The sequence below is a fragment of the Oncorhynchus clarkii genome, unplaced genomic scaffold (assembly GCF_045791955.1).
Source record: "Oncorhynchus clarkii lewisi isolate Uvic-CL-2024 unplaced genomic scaffold, UVic_Ocla_1.0 unplaced_contig_10888_pilon_pilon, whole genome shotgun sequence".
Classification (NCBI taxonomy): Eukaryota; Metazoa; Chordata; class Actinopteri; order Salmoniformes; family Salmonidae; genus Oncorhynchus; species Oncorhynchus clarkii.
The window spans coordinates 125,816-144,850 of record NW_027261058.1 but is presented as its reverse complement, the minus strand read 5'-3'; the positions used below and the strand labels follow the sequence as shown (position 1 = coordinate 144,850).

At 42.9% G+C, this 19,035-nt stretch overlaps 2 non-coding genes across 2 annotated transcripts; both read right to left on the bottom strand.

Annotated features, from left to right (window-relative positions):
- Positions 1-7,824: 7,824 nt before the first annotated feature.
- trnar-ucg (transfer RNA arginine (anticodon UCG)) lies at positions 7,825-7,897 on the bottom strand. The gene has a single exon. It is a non-coding gene; the product is annotated as a tRNA-Arg (tRNA).
- Positions 7,898-11,177: 3,280 nt separating this feature from the next.
- On the bottom strand, positions 11,178-11,250 carry trnar-ucg (transfer RNA arginine (anticodon UCG)). The gene has a single exon. It is a non-coding gene; the product is annotated as a tRNA-Arg (tRNA).
- Positions 11,251-19,035: the final 7,785 nt, after the last annotated feature.

Here is a 19,035-nt window from a genome sequence, read left to right as displayed (position 1 = left end):
GGGACGGGAGTGATTGGAGGGAGTGATATCAGGAAAGGAGTTAGGGACATGTGTAGGGGTTGGTGTATGTGATGTGGCAGGGTGAAATAGTTGTTCAATTAACCATGTGAAAGTCCTAGGGTTACTCCAAATATCAGTATGAATATCACAAATAAGGGACCAGATATCCCCAGCCTCACCCAGAGAGGGAGAAATTTCCCTCTAACTGGGCGAGGTTCCCTTCTCAGGGGAGGCGGAGTTTGATGCCGCATCACCTGAGGAAGGAGTGTCTTCATTTGGAATCGAATTTAGGCCGCTCAAATCAGCTCTGACTTCAGTCAGTGTTCTAGAAGGAATTGGGGCTGGGGTGCAATGTGTAAGGCGGTGCCAAGGTGTGCCTGATTTACCTTTGACCTGGACTGAGTGTGAAGTAACCTCCTTCACTTCGTACGGTCCAGTCCACCTGGGTTCCAGCCACTTTCTCTTGTGGACTGTAACCCTCACCCCGTCACCAACCTTTACCTTCAGTAGTGGCGTGTCCCCCGGCAGCTCCCCCTCCTGGACCTTGTGAACCTGGGTAGAGAGTGCTGCAGCGAGAACCGTCAGTTTTTTCACATAATTAGACATTACCATTTGTTGTACATCAAGGGCGGGCATATGACCTCCCTCCCTTGGTGGACCATGCATGACTCTACCAGTCATTATCCCAAAGCTATCTTAGCTTTTGGTTTGACGTTCCACCAGATTTTGGGATTGGGGCCTGTACACAGATCCAAATATGTGGGTTATGCCAAATCTTTCTTCCACCTGTCTCAGGTGTTTGTTAAATGTGAGCCATTTGTCAAATTTGATTTGTCTTGGGATGCCATACCTGGGAATTAGTTTGGTTTGTAGCCACTTAAAGACTGACCTAGCATCCTCCCCTTTTGTTAGTATTGCCTCTACCCATTTGGAGAACCTATCTACTATGACTAGGAGATAGAGTTTGCCTTTAGATAAATTTTCGGGGCCCATGTCGGTGTAGTCTATACTAATATCCTGAAAACATGCATTAGGTATTACGTATGAGCCCATTGGTGTTTGATATGGTTTCTTTGGGTTGTGTCTGTCACAACCATTGCATTCGTCACAAAATAAATCATCGTCATAAAATAAGTCAGTCATATTTTTTATGTGAGGGTGCCACCAGATGTGCGAGGCCTTTTTGGAGGGTCTTTAGTTTGCCTTCGTGTGTGGGGCCATGTGTTTCTCATAAAAGTTCTGGGTCCATCAGTGTGGCCTGCTTCATGGGCATGGGCTGAGTCTGTATAGATATTCAGTCTTTCCTTTTCCTCTGATGAGGACCTGCGTCAATCCGATGATTTCAGCTAATTTGGCCGATGCTGGTTGAGGGATGATGGCTGATTGAAGGGTGCCATCACGAGGTGAGCTGTTTTTTCAATAGCTTTTGCTACTGCAGCAACGTATCTGGAGCATGTTGACTGTCCTACCTCAATGTGGTCAAGTTTGAAGAGTAGTACATCAAGACCCTTCTCTCCCCCCTTGTTTCTGGAATAGGACGGATGAGGTGAATACTTCCCTTTCAGAAACATCCAAATGGAACTTGTTCTTGTAGTCAGGTGCAGTCAGAGCTGCTGCCGCTGATAGATCTGTTTTCAGGAATGCTATGGCTGTTGATGCTTCAGCCGTCCAGGCCAGGGGTGCATGGAGGTTCCTTGATCGTAGGATGACCGGTGCTGCCACCCCCTCTGGGCCACACCCAATGGTACAACACCTGATAGGTGGGGTCAGGTGCATCATGTCTTCGTCCCAGTCTGCAGTGTAGAGGCAGTCATCAGTTTCTGTTGCATTGAGTGTGCAATGGATCTCAGCTTGGGGAGTCTTATATGGGTGCAGAGTGTAGATTTGAGCTTTCAGTTGGTTGAACTTAAACTGGATGTGAGGGGTGGCAGGCCCTGTGGGTAGGCATTTTAGCCAGTACACTTCTTGGGCTTCAGACAGTGTGGTCATCGGCAGGAGTGGCATCCTCATCATTCTTACTGGGTGATCAGGTGTTGAAGTGGGAGGGTTGGTTGTAATCTTGCTGCTCCTGCTGCATGTGGCTAGATTCTGGGTGGTTGTATGCTGGCTGTTGCTGATGCATGGGTGTGGGTCCTGGTTGCTGATGTTGCAGAGGTGGGTTTCCCCCACTTCCTCTTGCTCTCCATTGCTGTTGCTGCGGGGAGAGTGGTTTCATGCAATCTCTGGCAAAATGACCGGTAATTCCGCAGTTAAAACACTGGTAATTTCCCCCTCTGTGTTGTCCAGTGTAGGGACCCCGTCGAGCCCATACTGGGTGTTGTTGTTGCAGGATATACTGCTGTGGGGGAGGGTATTGGGGTGGTTGGGCCCCCCTAGTGGCCGTGAGTGAGGCTGCCTGCTGTTGGATCATCTGAGCGACAGTCTGGGCCACTATTTGGGAGATGTCTGTTTTGGTTCCCGGCTCCTTCGTTTCTTCCGCCACCATCTGTTTCTTAGGTTTTTCTCCTTGTTGTGCTTCCTTCAATTGGAGTTTCAGGAGTTGTACCTGGAGGGACTGCACCTGGCTCTCAGCACCCCCTCTTTCCTTGTTGTGCTGGGTCACATGGTGGTGCACATGCGTATTGAATTGGGTCAGAGGAAGTGCAATCAACCCTACCGTTCCTCTGAGTTTGGTTTTAACATCTCCAGGACACCCGTTGACCACCATTTCCTTCCACATGCTGAGTGTGGTATCAGTGTGATCGAATGGTTCTTCGTGGACCGATCTCCATGTGGTCTTAGCCCTGTCCAGGTATGCTGCAGGTTGCTCACCTGGGTTGATTGTAAAGGAGGATAAGGTGGCATGGTTTCTTTCTGTAGGGTATGCTCTCCGTAGAACTTCCCATAATCTGGTACGGAAGTGGTCTATGGGCAGTGTTGGGGCCCGCCATCCAAGGTCAGCTGCTGTCATGAGGGCCTCCATGGTTCCGTGGTCGGTGGCTCTTGCTAGAAGTGCTTTCATGTCTCCTAGGCAGAGTTGCATTCCTGACGTAAGTGTCTGCAGTTGAAGTAGCCACGCTGAAGCTCCTCCATGTAGGCTAGGCATCTGTCCCATCAGTGTTGTTAAATCAGTCATTTTCCAGGGCTGGTACTCCACAGTGTGTGCATCACCTGGTGTCGGTCGCAGGGGGTACTGTCCTGCCATCTCCTGCTCTCGCTCTCTTCTATCAGCAATTCTGGAGGACCGACGGAGTGTTTCGGACCCCATTGATTCGGTAACTTTGGTTACTGTTCCTCTCATTATGCCTTCCACACGGTAGGCTCCCTCTCTGTTGTTATCTTGGTTAGCTATTAGCTCCCTGAGTTCCTTAGCTCGAGCTATTGATGATTTCAGCAGCTCCTGCATCTTAGTCACGTTTGGAGCTCCCATCGGAGCTGGGGTGAGCACCATGTCAATTTCTTCTTCGTTTTCGATATCCATGTTCTGATGACAGTCCTCCCTATCCGTCTGATAGAAGTGGTTTGAATCTAATCTTGTTTGTAAGTGTCCTCTGGTTTCAGAGGTGAGAGAGTTCACAGAGGAGCATTGCGGCCTCCGTTCCTGGGGGAGGTCTCCTGCTCCTGGAATCCCAGTTTCGAACTGTTCACATACCATATGGCCAGCCGTTATCCCCAGGGTAATTTCCCCTTTTAACTCCCCTTGGTCTATTCTCAGAACTGGAGCCTGTATTGTGGGAGGTGCCCTGGGCAGGAATGGGTTGTGTGACGGGCTCCGGTGATTTTGTCCCTTTGAGTATGGCTGGGGCTGAACTGCCTCCATTGTCAATTGTGGATATAGTGAGGGAGAAACGGCCACTGGGGGAGCCGTGGGCAAGTTCTCAGGCGGAGCTTTAACATCCCCCGACGCCACAATAGCCACGCCCATCATGTCTGGTGTGTTTTTGGGCAGCACCCTCCTACTCTCCTGTATGGCCCATGTACCTATCTTGAGCTCCCCCTCTGCTCTCTCTCTCTCTCTTGTACCTACTTTTTTGAACCTGTGTATGTTGTTTCTCTCCGCCTCACTCGCTTTTGCATGCTCTACTGCGTCCTCTAATTCTGTCTGCATATCTTGGAGTTTCCCCCCTGTAGGTGGGCCTCCGCTAAAATAACCTGCTTGTGTCCATCTTATCCGTAATCCTTTCCACACTTTCTCCACTTTCCCATACTGTTTTTTACCTCCCGCTCTATCAATCATACTCTGATCTAAATATTCATAGAATTTTAGTTTGGGCGTGGTAGCTGCAGACATTTTATCTAGTTCGTCTGATAATGTGTATACTGCGTTATTTAGGTATATTCAATCCTTACTATGTGGTGTTTATTTCTATCGTTGTATGCGTAGCCTGTCCCTGGTCGAGACAAAGGGGGTTATCAGTATGTGACGCCCGCCACGTGTGTATTTCACCGGTATTTTATTTGAATTTGTTCAGCGATTCGTTTAGGTATTTTCTATAAATGATTATGCGATTTCCTTTTGGAACAATATATCAGTGAATATATGCGGTTCTATAACAATTTTCAGAGTAATTCTAGCTCTTTAGGAAATATAGATAGAATGTCTAGACAACCAAGAGTTGTTCAGTGAATTATTTAAATACTTTCTGTAAACAATTCAGTAAATTCCTTTATGAACTTATATCAGTAAATTCGAGCGATTCTATAGCAATTGTCAGAATAATTATATATCTTTAGGAAATATGGATAGAATAGAAAAACCCAAAAATCAGTGTGTAGCTTTTAGCGTCTGTCAAACAAAGTCTGTACTAAGCTCGGCGGCTTATTTAAATACTTTCTAGAAACAATTCAGTAAGTTCCTTTATGAACTTATATCAGTAAATTCCAGCGATTCTATAGCAATTGTCAGAATAATTTTAAACTTTAGGCAATATCAACAAGAATGAAAAAAAAACGAAAATCAGTATTCCAGCCCGGCTGCTGTCAAAGTTGCACGGCCATTCGATACTAAGGTGGCTTTGTCTTTCAGCACGTGTGCCTAATAGCCCAGTTACGTATCCCAACCTACTCCGCGACAAACGTTTCTTTCAATTTAATTTCCCCCATCTCCAAATCATGGAATGTCAACTCTGGTTCATCTTATGTTTATTGTTTGATGTGCAATAGCCACATCATTCCCGATCTCTGTCTAGTGGAAGGCCAAACTTACATATCCTGTATCTACTCGACTACACCTCTTACAAAACCTATTAAATAATACACAGCTTTTTTAATAGGGCATTTTTCATGCAGATTCATTCAATCCAACCACACCTCCACAAGACCTATTCGATGTTATATGTATCAACAGGAGATTTTACTTGCAGATCCGGTTCATCTATCATTCAACTATAACCACACCTCCACAAGACCTTATTCGATAGTACAGAACGTATCAAAATAGGAAATTTTTACTTGCAGATTCGGTTCATCTATCATTAAACTATAACCACACCTCCACAAGACCTTACTTGCAGATTCGGTTCATCTATAACCACACCTCCACAAGACCTTACTTGCAGATTCGGTTCATCTATAACCACACCTCCACAAGACCTTACTTGCAGATTCGGTTCATCTATAACCACACCTCCACAAGACCTAACTTGCAGATTCGGTTCATCTATAATTCATTCATTCGTATGAAATTCTCATTGAATTTCCAACATCCATAATTGTGTCCATTACGTGTTAAAACACAGCCACTATTTAACGTCACCTCTATACACAACCCAATACATTTATAATTAGGACAGTTTTCTATGCAGATTTCAGAACAAATAGGGTCCCTGGAGGAATTTAACACATTGGTCAATCACAATTCACACATTCCTATTAAAATAACTGAGTATAGGCCCATTAATAAGAATATATATATATATATTTTTTTTTACAAAACAAGATATCTTTAATCAATGTCTTAGGTTCTTATGTAAAAAATTTGGGCACCGATTCATACTCACGCCCAGTACTTTCTGATCAAAATTTGGTTTAGACTATAATACAATATGCAGATTTCGATATAACGGGCTCTGCTCACCTTTATATAGAGCGCTCCGATCAGATTTCCTGAGGCAAGATGAATGGCTGGGGAAGTCACTCTTCCGTCTGATTTTTTAGCCGTGATCAGTCTCGTCCTCTCACACTAACTTATAATAGATCGAATTCAAGAACAACCAAACTCTGCTACCAATTCTGTTAGTGTTCAAATACTGGAGAGTTGAGACCAAATCACGGACGCTGGACAGAGTGGATTTCAGTTGTAACAAAAGACAGTTTTAATGAGTCAGAGATATCTTGTCCCGCAGTTTTACGTGCACGGACCTAGTTCACATAACTCGGCAAGGAGCCAGGTGAAAAAGAGACCTATACAATGGTTACATACATTTTTATACATAGAATAAAGTAGGTGGAGTCTTGTCGTTTCGGTCTTCTTGACTGGTCGGAGGGTTGGAGGCGGGCCTTGCTCTAGCCAGAGCGGGCCCCATTGGTGCACAGCAAAAGTTCTTTGCTCTTGGGACCGGCCAGTTAGAGGGAGATGAGATGTGTGTTTATATAAGGAAGAGGGGGTCAGTCTTATGGCTGGGTGTATGTGTTCTTATGACGGAATGTCTTTGTTTATATGAGCTATGTGTATGAATATTTATATAACAAAAGCTAGTGATATTTTACAAGTACGAAAAGACTATGTCCCTCAATCAGACATAATATTTCTCAGGTCTTGCAGTCTTAGATTATTGAAGTGTCCAATGTCCAAGCTTTTCAAAGCAACAAGACCAATGACATATTTCGGGAAATTGCAAACATGTACGAATTAGCTGAGCTAATGAAATTAAACGACCCTATTTGATATCATACAGACTTTGCTATGCAACCATAGACATAAAAATTGTTAACCTGTCCGAATGAGGAAAGCTAGTGATTTTTAACAAGTACAAAGATACTCTTTCCTTCAATCTTTCGATGCAGATTCAGACACAATAATTCTCAGGCCTTGCAGTCTTAGATTATTAAAGTTGAACAACAATGTCCAAGCTTTTCAAAGCAACAAGACCAATGCCTTATTTAGCGAAATTGCAAACATGTCCATATTAGCAGATTTAATGAAATTAAACGACCACGAAAATGCCTCAAAACCTCAATTTTCTATTTTGAAGTAAGACGCCTTATCCACGAGGCGACACCTTCTACTCCATATTCTCCGATATGACATCAAACAGACGTTGCTTAGCAACAACAGACATCAAAATTGTGAACCTATCCGAATGAGGAAAGCTAGTGATATTTTACAAGTACGAAAAGACTATGTCCCTCAATCAGACATAATATTTCTCAGATCTTGCAGTCTTAGATTATTGAAGTTGAACAACAATGTCCAAGCTTTTCAAAGCAACAAGACCAATGCCTTATTTCGGGAAATTGCAAACATGTTCAAATTAGCTGAGCTAATGAAATTAAACAACCACGAAGGGACTCGGACCCTCAATCTTCTGATTCGAAGTCATACGCCTTATCCATTAGGCCACGCAGTCAATGTGATACAGCCCTATTTGACATTATACAGACTTTGCTATGCAAAAGTAGACATCAAAGTTGTGAACCTGTCAGAATGAGGAAAGCTAGTGATATTTAACAAGTAAGAAGATACCTTTTCCCTCAATCTTGCGATGCAGAATCAGACTCAATAATTCTCAGGCCTTGCAATATTAGATTATTAAAGATGAATAACAATGTCCAAGCAACAAGACCAATGCCTTATTTAGCGAAATTGCAAACATGTCCATATTAGCGGAGCTAATGAAAATTAAACAACCACGAAGGGACTCGAACCCTCAATCTTCTGATTCGAAGTCAGACGCCTTATCCATTAGGCCACGCAGTCTATGTGATGCAGCCCTATTTGACATTATACAGACTTTGCTATGCAACCATAGACATAAAAATTGTGAACCTGTCCGAATGAGGAAAGCTAGTGATTTTTAACAAGTACAAAGATACTCTTTCCTTCAATCTTTCGATGCAGATTCAGACACAATAATTCTCAGGCCTTGCAGTCTTAGATTATTAAAGTTGAACAACAATGTCCAAGCTTTTCAAAGCAACAAGACCAATGCCTTATTTAGCGAAATTGCAAACATGTCCATATTAGCAGATTTAATGGAATTAAACGACCACGAAAATGCCTCAAAACCTCAATTTTCTGTTTCGAAGTAAGACGCCTTATCCACGAGGCAACACCTTCTACTCCATATTCTCCGATATGACATCAAACAGACGTTGTTTAGCAACAACAGACATCAAAATTGTGAACCTATCCGAATGAGGAAAGCTAGTGATATTTTACAAGTACGAAAATACTATGTCCCTCAATCAGACATAATATTTCTCAGGTCTTGCAGTCTTAGATTATTGAAGTGTCCAATGTCCAAGCTTTTCAAAGCAACAAGACCAATGCCTTATTTCGGGAAATTGCAAACATGTACGAATTAGCTGAGCTAATGAAATTAAACGACCCTATTTGACATCATACAGACTTTGCTATGCAACAGTAGACATCAAAGTTGTGAACCTGTCCGAATGAGGAAAGCTAGTGATATTTAACAAGTAAGAAGATACCTTTTCCCTCAATCTTGCGATGCAGAATCAGACTCAATAATTCTCAGGCCTTGCAATATTAGATTATTAAAGATGAATAACAATGTCCAAGCCTTTCAAAGAAACAAGACCAATGCCTTATTTCGGGAAATTGCAAACATGTTCAAATTAGCTGAGCTAATGAAATTAAACAACCACGAAGGGACTCGGACCCTCAATCTTCTGATTCGAAGTCAGACGCCTTATCCATTAGGCCACGCAGTCTATGTGATACAACCCTATTTGACATCATACAGACTTTGCTATGCAACAGTAGACATCAAAGTTGTGAACCTGTCCGAATGAGGAAAGCTAGTGATATTTAACAAGTAAGAAGATACCTTTTCCCTCAATCTTGCGATGCAGAATCAGACTCAATAATTCTCAGGCCTTGCAATATTAGATTATTAAAGATGAATAACAATGTCCAAGCCTTTCAAAGAAACAAGACCAATGCCTTATTTCGGGAAATTGCAAACATGTCCATATTAGCAGATTTAATTAAATTAAACGACCACGAAAATGCCTCAAAACCTCAATTTTCTATTTTGAAGTAAGACGCCTTATCCACGAGGCAACACCTTCTACTCCATATTCTCCGATATGACATCAAACAGACGTTGCTTAGCAACAACAGACATCAAAATTGTGAACCTATCCGAATGAGGAAAGCTAGTGATATTTTACAAGTACGAAAATACTATGTCCCTCAATCAGACATAATATTTCTCAGGTCTTGCAGTCTTAGATTATTGAAGTGTCCAATGTCCAAGCTTTTCAAAGCAACAAGACCAATGCCTTATTTAGGGAAATTGCAAACATGTACGAATTAGCTGAGCTAATGAAATTAAACGACCCTATTTGATATCATACAGACTTTGCTATACAACAGTAGACATCAAAGTTGTGAACCTGTCCGAATGAGGAAAGCTAGTGATATTTAACAAGTAAGAAGATACCTTTTCCCTCAAATTTGCGATGCAGAATCAGACTCAATAATTCTCAGGCCTTGCAATATTAGATTATTAAAGATGAATAACAATGTCCAAGCCTTTCAAAGAAACAAGACCAATGCCTTATTTCGGGAAATTGCAAACATGTCCATATTAGCAGATTTAATGAAATTAAACGACCACGAAAATGCCTCAAAACCTCAATTTTCTATTTTGAAGTAAGACGCCTTATCCATGAGGCAACACCTTCTACTCCATATTCTCCGATATGACATCAAACAGACGTTGCTTAGCAACAACAGACATCAAAATTGTGAACCTATCCGAATGAGGAAAGCTAGTGATATTTTACAAGTACGAAAAGACTATGTCCCTCAATCAGACATAATATTTCTCAGGTCTTGCAGTCTTAGATTATTGAAGTTGAACAACAATGTCCAAGCTTTTCAAAGCAACAAGACCAATGACATATTTCGGGAAATTGCAAACATGTTCAAATTAGCTGAGCTAATGAAATTAAACAACCACGAAGGGACACGAACCCTCAATCTTCTGATTCGAAGTCAGACGCCTTATCCATTAGGCCACGCAGTCTATGTGATACAGCCCTATTTGACATTATACAGACTTTGCTATGCAACCATAGACATAAAAATTGTGAACCTGTCCGAATGAGGAAAGCTAGTGATTTTTAACAAGTACAAAGATACTCTTTCCTTCAATCTTTCGATGCAGATTCAGACACAATAATTCTCAGGCCTTGCAGTCTTAGATTATTAAAGTTGAACAACAATGTCCAAGCTTTTCAAAGCAACAAGACCAATGCCTTATTTAGCGAAATTGCAAACATGTCCATATTAGCAGATTTAATGAAATTAAACGACCACGAAAATGCCTCAAAACCTCAATTTTCTATTTTGAAGTAAGACGCCTTATCCACGAGGCGACACCTTCTACTCCATATTCTCCGATATGACATCAAACAGACGTTGCTTAGCAACAACAGACATCAAAATTGTGAACCTATCCGAATGAGGAAAGCTAGTGATATTTTACAAGTACGAAAAGACTATGTCCCTCAATCAGACATAATATTTCTCAGGTCTTGCAGTCTTAGATTATTGAAGTTGAACAACAATGTCCAAGCTTTTCAAAGCAACAACACCAATGCCTTATTTCGGGAAATTGCAAACATGTTCAAATTAGCTGAGCTAATGAAATTAAACAACCACGAAGGGACTCGGACCCTCAATCTTCTGATTCGAAGTCAGACGCCTTATCCATTAGGCCACGCAGTCAATGTGATACAGCCCTATTTGACATTATACAGACTTTGCTTTGCAAAAGTAGACATCAAAGTTGTGAACCTGTCCGAATGAGGAAAGCTAGTGATATTTAACAAGTAAGAAGATACCTTTTCCCTCAATCTTGCGATGCAGAATCAGACTCAATAATTCTCAGGCCTTGCAATATTAGATTATTAAAGATGAATAACAATGTCCAAGCAACAAGACCAATGCCTTATTTAGCGAAATTGCAAACATGTCCATATTAGCGGAGCTAATGAAAATTAAACAACCACGAAGGGACTCGAACCCTCAATCTTCTGATTCGAAGTCAGACGCCTTATCCATTAGGCCACGCAGTCTATGTGATACAGCCCTATTTGACATTATACAGACTTTGCTATGCAACCATAGACATAAAAATTGTGAACCTGTCCGAATGAGGAAAGCTAGTGATTTTTAACAAGTACAAAGATACTCTTTCCTTCAATCTTTCGATGCAGATTCAGACACAATAATTCTCAGGCCTTGCAGTCTTAGATTATTAAAGTTGAACAACAATGTCCAAGCTTTTCAAAGCAACAAGACCAATGCCTTATTTCGGGAAATTGCAAACATGTACGAATTAGCTGAGCTAATGAAATTAAACGACCCTATTTGACATCATACAGACTTTGCTATGCAACAGTAGACATCAAAGTTGTGAACCTGTCCGAATGAGGAAAGCTAGTGATATTTAACAAGTAAGAAGATACCTTTTCCCTCAATCTTGCGATGCAGAATCAGACTCAATAATTCTCAGGCCTTGCAATATTAGATTATTAAAGATGAATAACAATGTCCAAGCCTTTCAAAGAAACAAGACCAATGCCTTATTTCGGGAAATTGCAAACATGTTCAAATTAGCTGAGCTAATGAAATTAAACAACCACGAAGGGACTCGGACCCTCAATCTTCTGATTCGAAGTCAGACGCCTTATCCATTAGGCCACGCAGTCTATGTGATACAACCCTATTTGACATCAAACAGACTTTGCTATGCAACAGTAGACATCAAAGTTGTGAACCTGTCCGAATGAGGAAAGCTAGTGATATTTAACAAGTAAGAAGATACCTTTTCCCTCAATCTTGCGATGCAGAATCAGACTCAATAATTCTCAGGCCTTGCAATATTAGATTATTAAAGATGAATAACAATGTCCAAGCCTTTCAAAGAAACAAGACCAATGCCTTATTTCGGGAAATTGCAAACATGTCCATATTAGCAGATTTAATTAAATTAAACGACCACGAAAATGCCTCAAAACCTCAATTTTCTATTTTGAAGTAAGAAGCCTTATCCACGAGGCAACACCTTCTACTCCATATTCTCCGATATGACATCAAACAGACGTTGCTTAGCAACAACAGACATCAAAATTGTGAACCTATCCGAATGAGGAAAGCTAGTGATATTTTACAAGTACGAAAAGACTATGTCCCTCAATCAGACATAATATTTCTCAGGTCTTGCAGTCTTAGATTATTGAAGTTGAACAACAATGTCCAAGCTTTTCAAAGCAACAAGACCAATGACATATTTCGGGAAATTGCAAACATGTCCATATTAGCAGATTTAATTAAATTAAACGACCACGAAAATGCCTCAAAACCTCAATTTTCTATTTTGAAGTAAGACGCCTTATCCACGAGGCAACACCTTCTACTCCATATTCTCCGATATGACATCAAACAGACGTTGCTTAGCAACAACAGACATCAAAATTGTGAACCTATCCGAATGAGGAAAGTGTTAGTGTTCAAATACTGGAGAGTTGAGACCAAATCACGGACGCTGGACAGAGTGGATTTCAGTTGTAACAAAAGACAGTTTTAATGAGTCAGAGATATCTTGTCCCGCAGTTTTACGTGCACGGACCTAGTTCACATAACTCGGCAAGGAGCCAGGTGAAAAAGAGACCTATACAATGGTTACATACATTTTTATACATAGAATAAAGTAGGTGGAGTCTTGTCGTTTCGGTCTTCTTGACTGGTCGGAGGGTTGGAGGCGGGCCTTGCTCTAGCCAGAGCGGGCCCCATTGGTGCACAGCAAAAGTTCTTTGCTCTTGGGACCGGCCAGTTAGAGGGAGATGAGATGTGTGTTTATATAAGGAAGAGGGGGTCAGTCTTATGGCTGGGTGTATGTGTTCTTATGACGGAATGTCTTTGTTTATATGAGCTATGTGTATGAATATTTATATAACAAATCCCCCTCTTCACGTCTATTAGACGTGAAAACTATAGCATAAAGGTGGCGGTTGCAATCGTGGGTATACATAAGGTGGTGCTCCTAACCTTGTCTGGTTTGCATGGTGGGTCTGTAGGTGTAGTGCTACGTTTGGGACGGGAGTGATTGGAGGGAGTGATATCAGGAAAGGAGTTAGGGACATGTGTAGGGGTTGGTGTATGTGATGTGGCAGGGTGAAATAGTTGTTCAATTAACCATGTGAAAGTCCTAGGGTTACTCCAAATATCAGTATGAATATCACAAATAAGGGACCAGATATCCCCAGCCTCACCCAGAGAGGGAGAAATTTCCCTCTAACTGGGCGAGATTCCCTTCTCAGGGGAGGCGGAGTTTGATGCCGCATCACCTGAGGAAGGAGTGTCTTCATTTGGAATCGAATTTAGGCCGCTCAAATCAGCTCTGACTTCAGTCAGTGTTCTAGAAGGAATTGGGGCTGGGGTGCAATGTGTAAGGCGGTGCCAAGGTGTGCCTGATTTACCTTTGACCTGGACTGAGTGTGAAGTAACCTCCTTCACTTCGTACGGTCCAGTCCACCTGGGTTCCAGCCACTTTCTCTTGTGGACTGTAACCCTCACCCCGTCACCAACCTTTACCTTCAGTAGTGGCGTGTCCCCCGGCAGCTCCCCCTCCTGGACCTTGTGAACCTGGGTAGAGAGTGCTGCAGCGAGAACCGTCAGTTTTTTCACATAATTAGACATTACCATTTGTTGTACATCAAGGGCGGGCATATGACCTCCCTCCCTTGGTGGACCATGCATGACTCTACCAGTCATTATCCCAAAGCTATCTTAGCTTTTGGTTTGACGTTCCACCAGATTTTGGGATTGGGGCCTGTACACAGATCCAAATATGTGGGTTATGCCAAATCTTTCTTCCACCTGTCTCAGGTGTTTGTTAAATGTGAGCCATTTGTCAAATTTGATTTGTCTTGGGATGCCATACCTGGGAATTAGTTTGGTTTGTAGCCACTTAAAGACTGACCTAGCATCCTCCCCTTTTGTTAGTATTGCCTCTACCCATTTGGAGAACCTATCTACTATGACTAGGAGATAGAGTTTGCCTTTAGATAAATTTTCGGGGCCCATGTCGGTGTAGTCTATACTAATATCCTGAAAACATGCATTAGGTATTACGTATGAGCCCATTGGTGTTTGATATGGTTTCTTTGGGTTGTGTCTGTCACAACCATTGCATTCGTCACAAAATAAATCATCGTCATAAAATAAGTCAGTCATATTTTTTATGTGAGGGTGCCACCAGATGTGCGAGGCCTTTTTGGAGGGTCTTTAGTTTGCCTTCGTGTGTGGGGCCATGTGTTTCTCATAAAAGTTCTGGGTCCATCAGTGTGGCCTGCTTCATGGGCATGGGCTGAGTCTGTATAGATATTCAGTCTTTCCTTTTCCTCTGATGAGGACCTGCGTCAATCCGATGATTTCAGCTAATTTGGCCGATGCTGGTTGAGGGATGATGGCTGATTGAAGGGTGCCATCACGAGGTGAGCTGTTTTTTCAATAGCTTTTGCTACTGCAGCAACGTATCTGGAGCATGTTGACTGTCCTACCTCAATGTGGTCAAGTTTGAAGAGTAGTACATCAAGACCCTTCTCTCCCCCCTTGTTTCTGGAATAGGACGGATGAGGTGAATACTTCCCTTTCAGAAACATCCAAATGGAACTTGTTCTTGTAGTCAGGTGCAGTCAGAGCTGCTGCCGCTGATAGATCTGTTTTCAGGAATGCTATGGCTGTTGATGCTTCAGCCGTCCAGGCCAGGGGTGCATGGAGGTTCCTTGATCGTAGGATGACCGGTGCTGCCACCCCCTCTGGGCCACACCCAATGGTACAACACCTGATAGGTGGGGTCAGGTGCATCATGTCTTCGTCCCAGTCTGCAGTGTAGAGGCAGTCATCAGTTTCTGTTGCATTGAGTGTGCAATGGATCTCAGCTTGGGGAGTCTTATATGGGTGCAGAGTGTAGATTTGAGCTTTCAGTTGGTTGAACTTAAACTGGATGTGAGGGGTGGCAGGCCCTGTGGGTAGGCATTTTAGCCAGTACACTTCTTGGGCTTCAGACAGTGTGGTCATCGGCAGGAGTGGCATCCTCATCATTCTTACTGGGTGATCAGGTGTTGAAGTGGGAGGGTTGGTTGTAATCTTGCTGCTCCTGCTGCATGTGGCTAGATTCTGGGTGGTTGTATGCTGGCTGTTGCTGATGCATGGGTGTGGGTCCTGGTTGCTGATGTTGCAGAGGTGGGTTTCCCCCACTTCCTCTTGCTCTCCATTGCTGTTGCTGCGGGGAGAGTGGTTTCATGCAATCTCTGGCAAAATGACCGGTAATTCCGCAGTTAAAACACTGGTAATTTCCCCCTCTGTGTTGTCCAGTGTAGGGACCCCGTCGAGCCCATACTGGGTGTTGTTGTTGCAGGATATACTGCTGTGGGGGAGGGTATTGGGGTGGTTGGGCCCCCCTAGTGGCCGTGAGTGAGGCTGCCTGCTGTTGGATCATCTGAGCGACAGTCTGGGCCACTATTTGGGAGATGTCTGTTTTGGTTCCCGGCTCCTTCGTTTCTTCCGCCACCATCTGTTTCTTAGGTTTTTCTCCTTGTTGTGCTTCCTTCAATTGGAGTTTCAGGAGTTGTACCTGGAGGGACTGCACCTGGCTCTCAGCACCCCCTCTTTCCTTGTTGTGCTGGGTCACATGGTGGTGCACATGCGTATTGAATTGGGTCAGAGGAAGTGCAATCAACCCTACCGTTCCTCTGAGTTTGGTTTTAACATCTCCAGGACACCCGTTGACCACCATTTCCTTCCACATGCTGAGTGTGGTATCAGTGTGATCGAATGGTTCTTCGTGGACCGATCTCCATGTGGTCTTAGCCCTGTCCAGGTATGCTGCAGGTTGCTCACCTGGGTTGATTGTAAAGGAGGATAAGGTGGCATGGTTTCTTTCTGTAGGGTATGCTCTCCGTAGAACTTCCCATAATCTGGTACGGAAGTGGTCTATGGGCAGTGTTGGGGCCCGCCATCCAAGGTCAGCTGCTGTCATGAGGGCCTCCATGGTTCCGTGGTCGGTGGCTCTTGCTAGAAGTGCTTTCATGTCTCCTAGGCAGAGTTGCATTCCTGACGTAAGTGTCTGCAGTTGAAGTAGCCACGCTGAAGCTCCTCCATGTAGGCTAGGCATCTGTCCCATCAGTGTTGTTAAATCAGTCATTTTCCAGGGCTGGTACTCCACAGTGTGTGCATCACCTGGTGTCGGTCGCAGGGGGTACTGTCCTGCCATCTCCTGCTCTCGCTCTCTTCTATCAGCAATTCTGGAGGACCGACGGAGTGTTTCGGACCCCATTGATTCGGTAACTTTGGTTACTGTTCCTCTCATTATGCCTTCCACACGGTAGGCTCCCTCTCTGTTGTTATCTTGGTTAGCTATTAGCTCCCTGAGTTCCTTAGCTCGAGCTATTGATGATTTCAGCAGCTCCTGCATCTTAGTCACGTTTGGAGCTCCCATCGGAGCTGGGGTGAGCACCATGTCAATTTCTTCTTCGTTTTCGATATCCATGTTCTGATGACAGTCCTCCCTATCCGTCTGATAGAAGTGGTTTGAATCTAATCTTGTTTGTAAGTGTCCTCTGGTTTCAGAGGTGAGAGAGTTCACAGAGGAGCATTGCGGCCTCCGTTCCTGGGGGAGGTCTCCTGCTCCTGGAATCCCAGTTTCGAACTGTTCACATACCATATGGCCAGCCGTTATCCCCAGGGTAATTTCCCCTTTTAACTCCCCTTGGTCTATTCTCAGAACTGGAGCCTGTATTGTGGGAGGTGCCCTGGGCAGGAATGGGTTGTGTGACGGGCTCCGGTGATTTTGTCCCTTTGAGTATGGCTGGGGCTGAACTGCCTCCATTGTCAATTGTGGATATAGTGAGGGAGAAACGGCCACTGGGGGAGCCGTGGGCAAGTTCTCAGGCGGAGCTTTAACATCCCCCGACGCCACAATAGCCACGCCCATCATGTCTGGTGTGTTTTTGGGCAGCACCCTCCTACTCTCCTGTATGGCCCATGTACCTATCTTGAGCTCCCCCTCTGCTCTCTCTCTCTCTCTTGTACCTACTTTTTTGAACCTGTGTATGTTGTTTCTCTCCGCCTCACTCGCTTTTGCATGCTCTACTGCGTCCTCTAATTCTGTCTGCATATCTTGGAGTTTCCCCCCTGTAGGTGGGCCTCCGCTAAAATAACCTGCTTGTGTCCATCTTATCCGTAATCCTTTCCACACTTTCTCCACTTTCCCATACTGTTTTTTACCTCCCGCTCTATCAATCATACTCTGATCTAAATATTCATAGAATTTTAGTTTGGGCGTGGTAGCTGCAGACATTTTATCTAGTTCGTCTGATAATGTGTATACTGCGTTATTTAGGTATATTCAATCCTTACTATGTGGTGTTTATTTCTATCGTTGTATGCGTAGCCTGTCCCTGGTCGAGACAAAGGGGGTTATCAGTATGTGACGCCCGCCACGTGTGTATTTCACCGGTATTTTATTTGAATTTGTTCAGCGATTCGTTTAGGTATTTTCTATAAATGATTATGCGATTTCCTTTTGGAACAATATATCAGTGAATATATGCGGTTCTATAACAATTTTCAGAGTAATTCTAGCTCTTTAGGAAATATAGATAGAATGTCTAGACAACCAAGAGTTGTTCAGTGAATTATTTAAATACTTTCTGTAAACAATTCAGTAAATTCCTTTATGAACTTATATCAGTAAATTCGAGCGATTCTATAGCAATTGTCAGAATAATTATATATCTTTAGGAAATATGGATAGAATAGAAAAACCCAAAAATCAGTGTGTAGCTTTTAGCGTCTGTCAAACAAAGTCTGTACTAAGCTCGGCGGCTTATTTAAATACTTTCTAGAAACAATTCAGTAAGTTCCTTTATGAACTTATATCAGTAAATTCCAGCGATTCTATAGCAATTGTCAGAATAATTTTAAACTTTAGGCAATATCAACAAGAATGAAAAAAAAACGAAAATCAGTATTCCAGCCCGGCTGCTGTCAAAGTTGCACGGCCATTCGATACTAAGGTGGCTTTGTCTTTCAGCACGTGTGCCTAATAGCCCAGTTACGTATCCCAACCTACTCCGCGACAAACGTTTCTTTCAATTTAATTTCCCCCATCTCCAAATCATGGAATGTCAACTCTGGTTCATCTTATGTTTATTGTTTGATGTGCAATAGCCACATCATTCCCGATCTCTGTCTAGTGGAAGGCCAAACTTACATATCCTGTATCTACTCGACTACACCTCTTACAAAACCTATTAAATAATACACAGCTTTTTTAATAGGGCATTTTTCATGCAGATTCATTCAATCCAACCACACCTCCACAAGACCTATTCGATGTTATATGTATCAACAGGAGATTTTACTTGCAGATCCGGTTCATCTATCATTCAACTATAACCACACCTCCACAAGACCTTATTCGATAGTACAGAACGTATCAAAATAGGAAATTTTTACTTGCAGATTCGGTTCATCTATCATTAAACTATAACCACACCTCCACAAGACCTTACTTGCAGATTCGGTTCATCTATAACCACACCTCCACAAGACCTTACTTGCAGATTCGGTTCATCTATAACCACACCTCCACAAGACCTTACTTGCAGATTCGGTTCATCTATAACCACACCTCCACAAGACCTAACTTGCAGATTCGGTTCATCTATAATTCATTCATTCGTATGAAATTCTCATTGAATTTCCAACATCCATAATTGTGTCCATTACGTGTTAAAACACAGCCACTATTTAACGTCACCTCTATACACAACCCAATACATTTATAATTA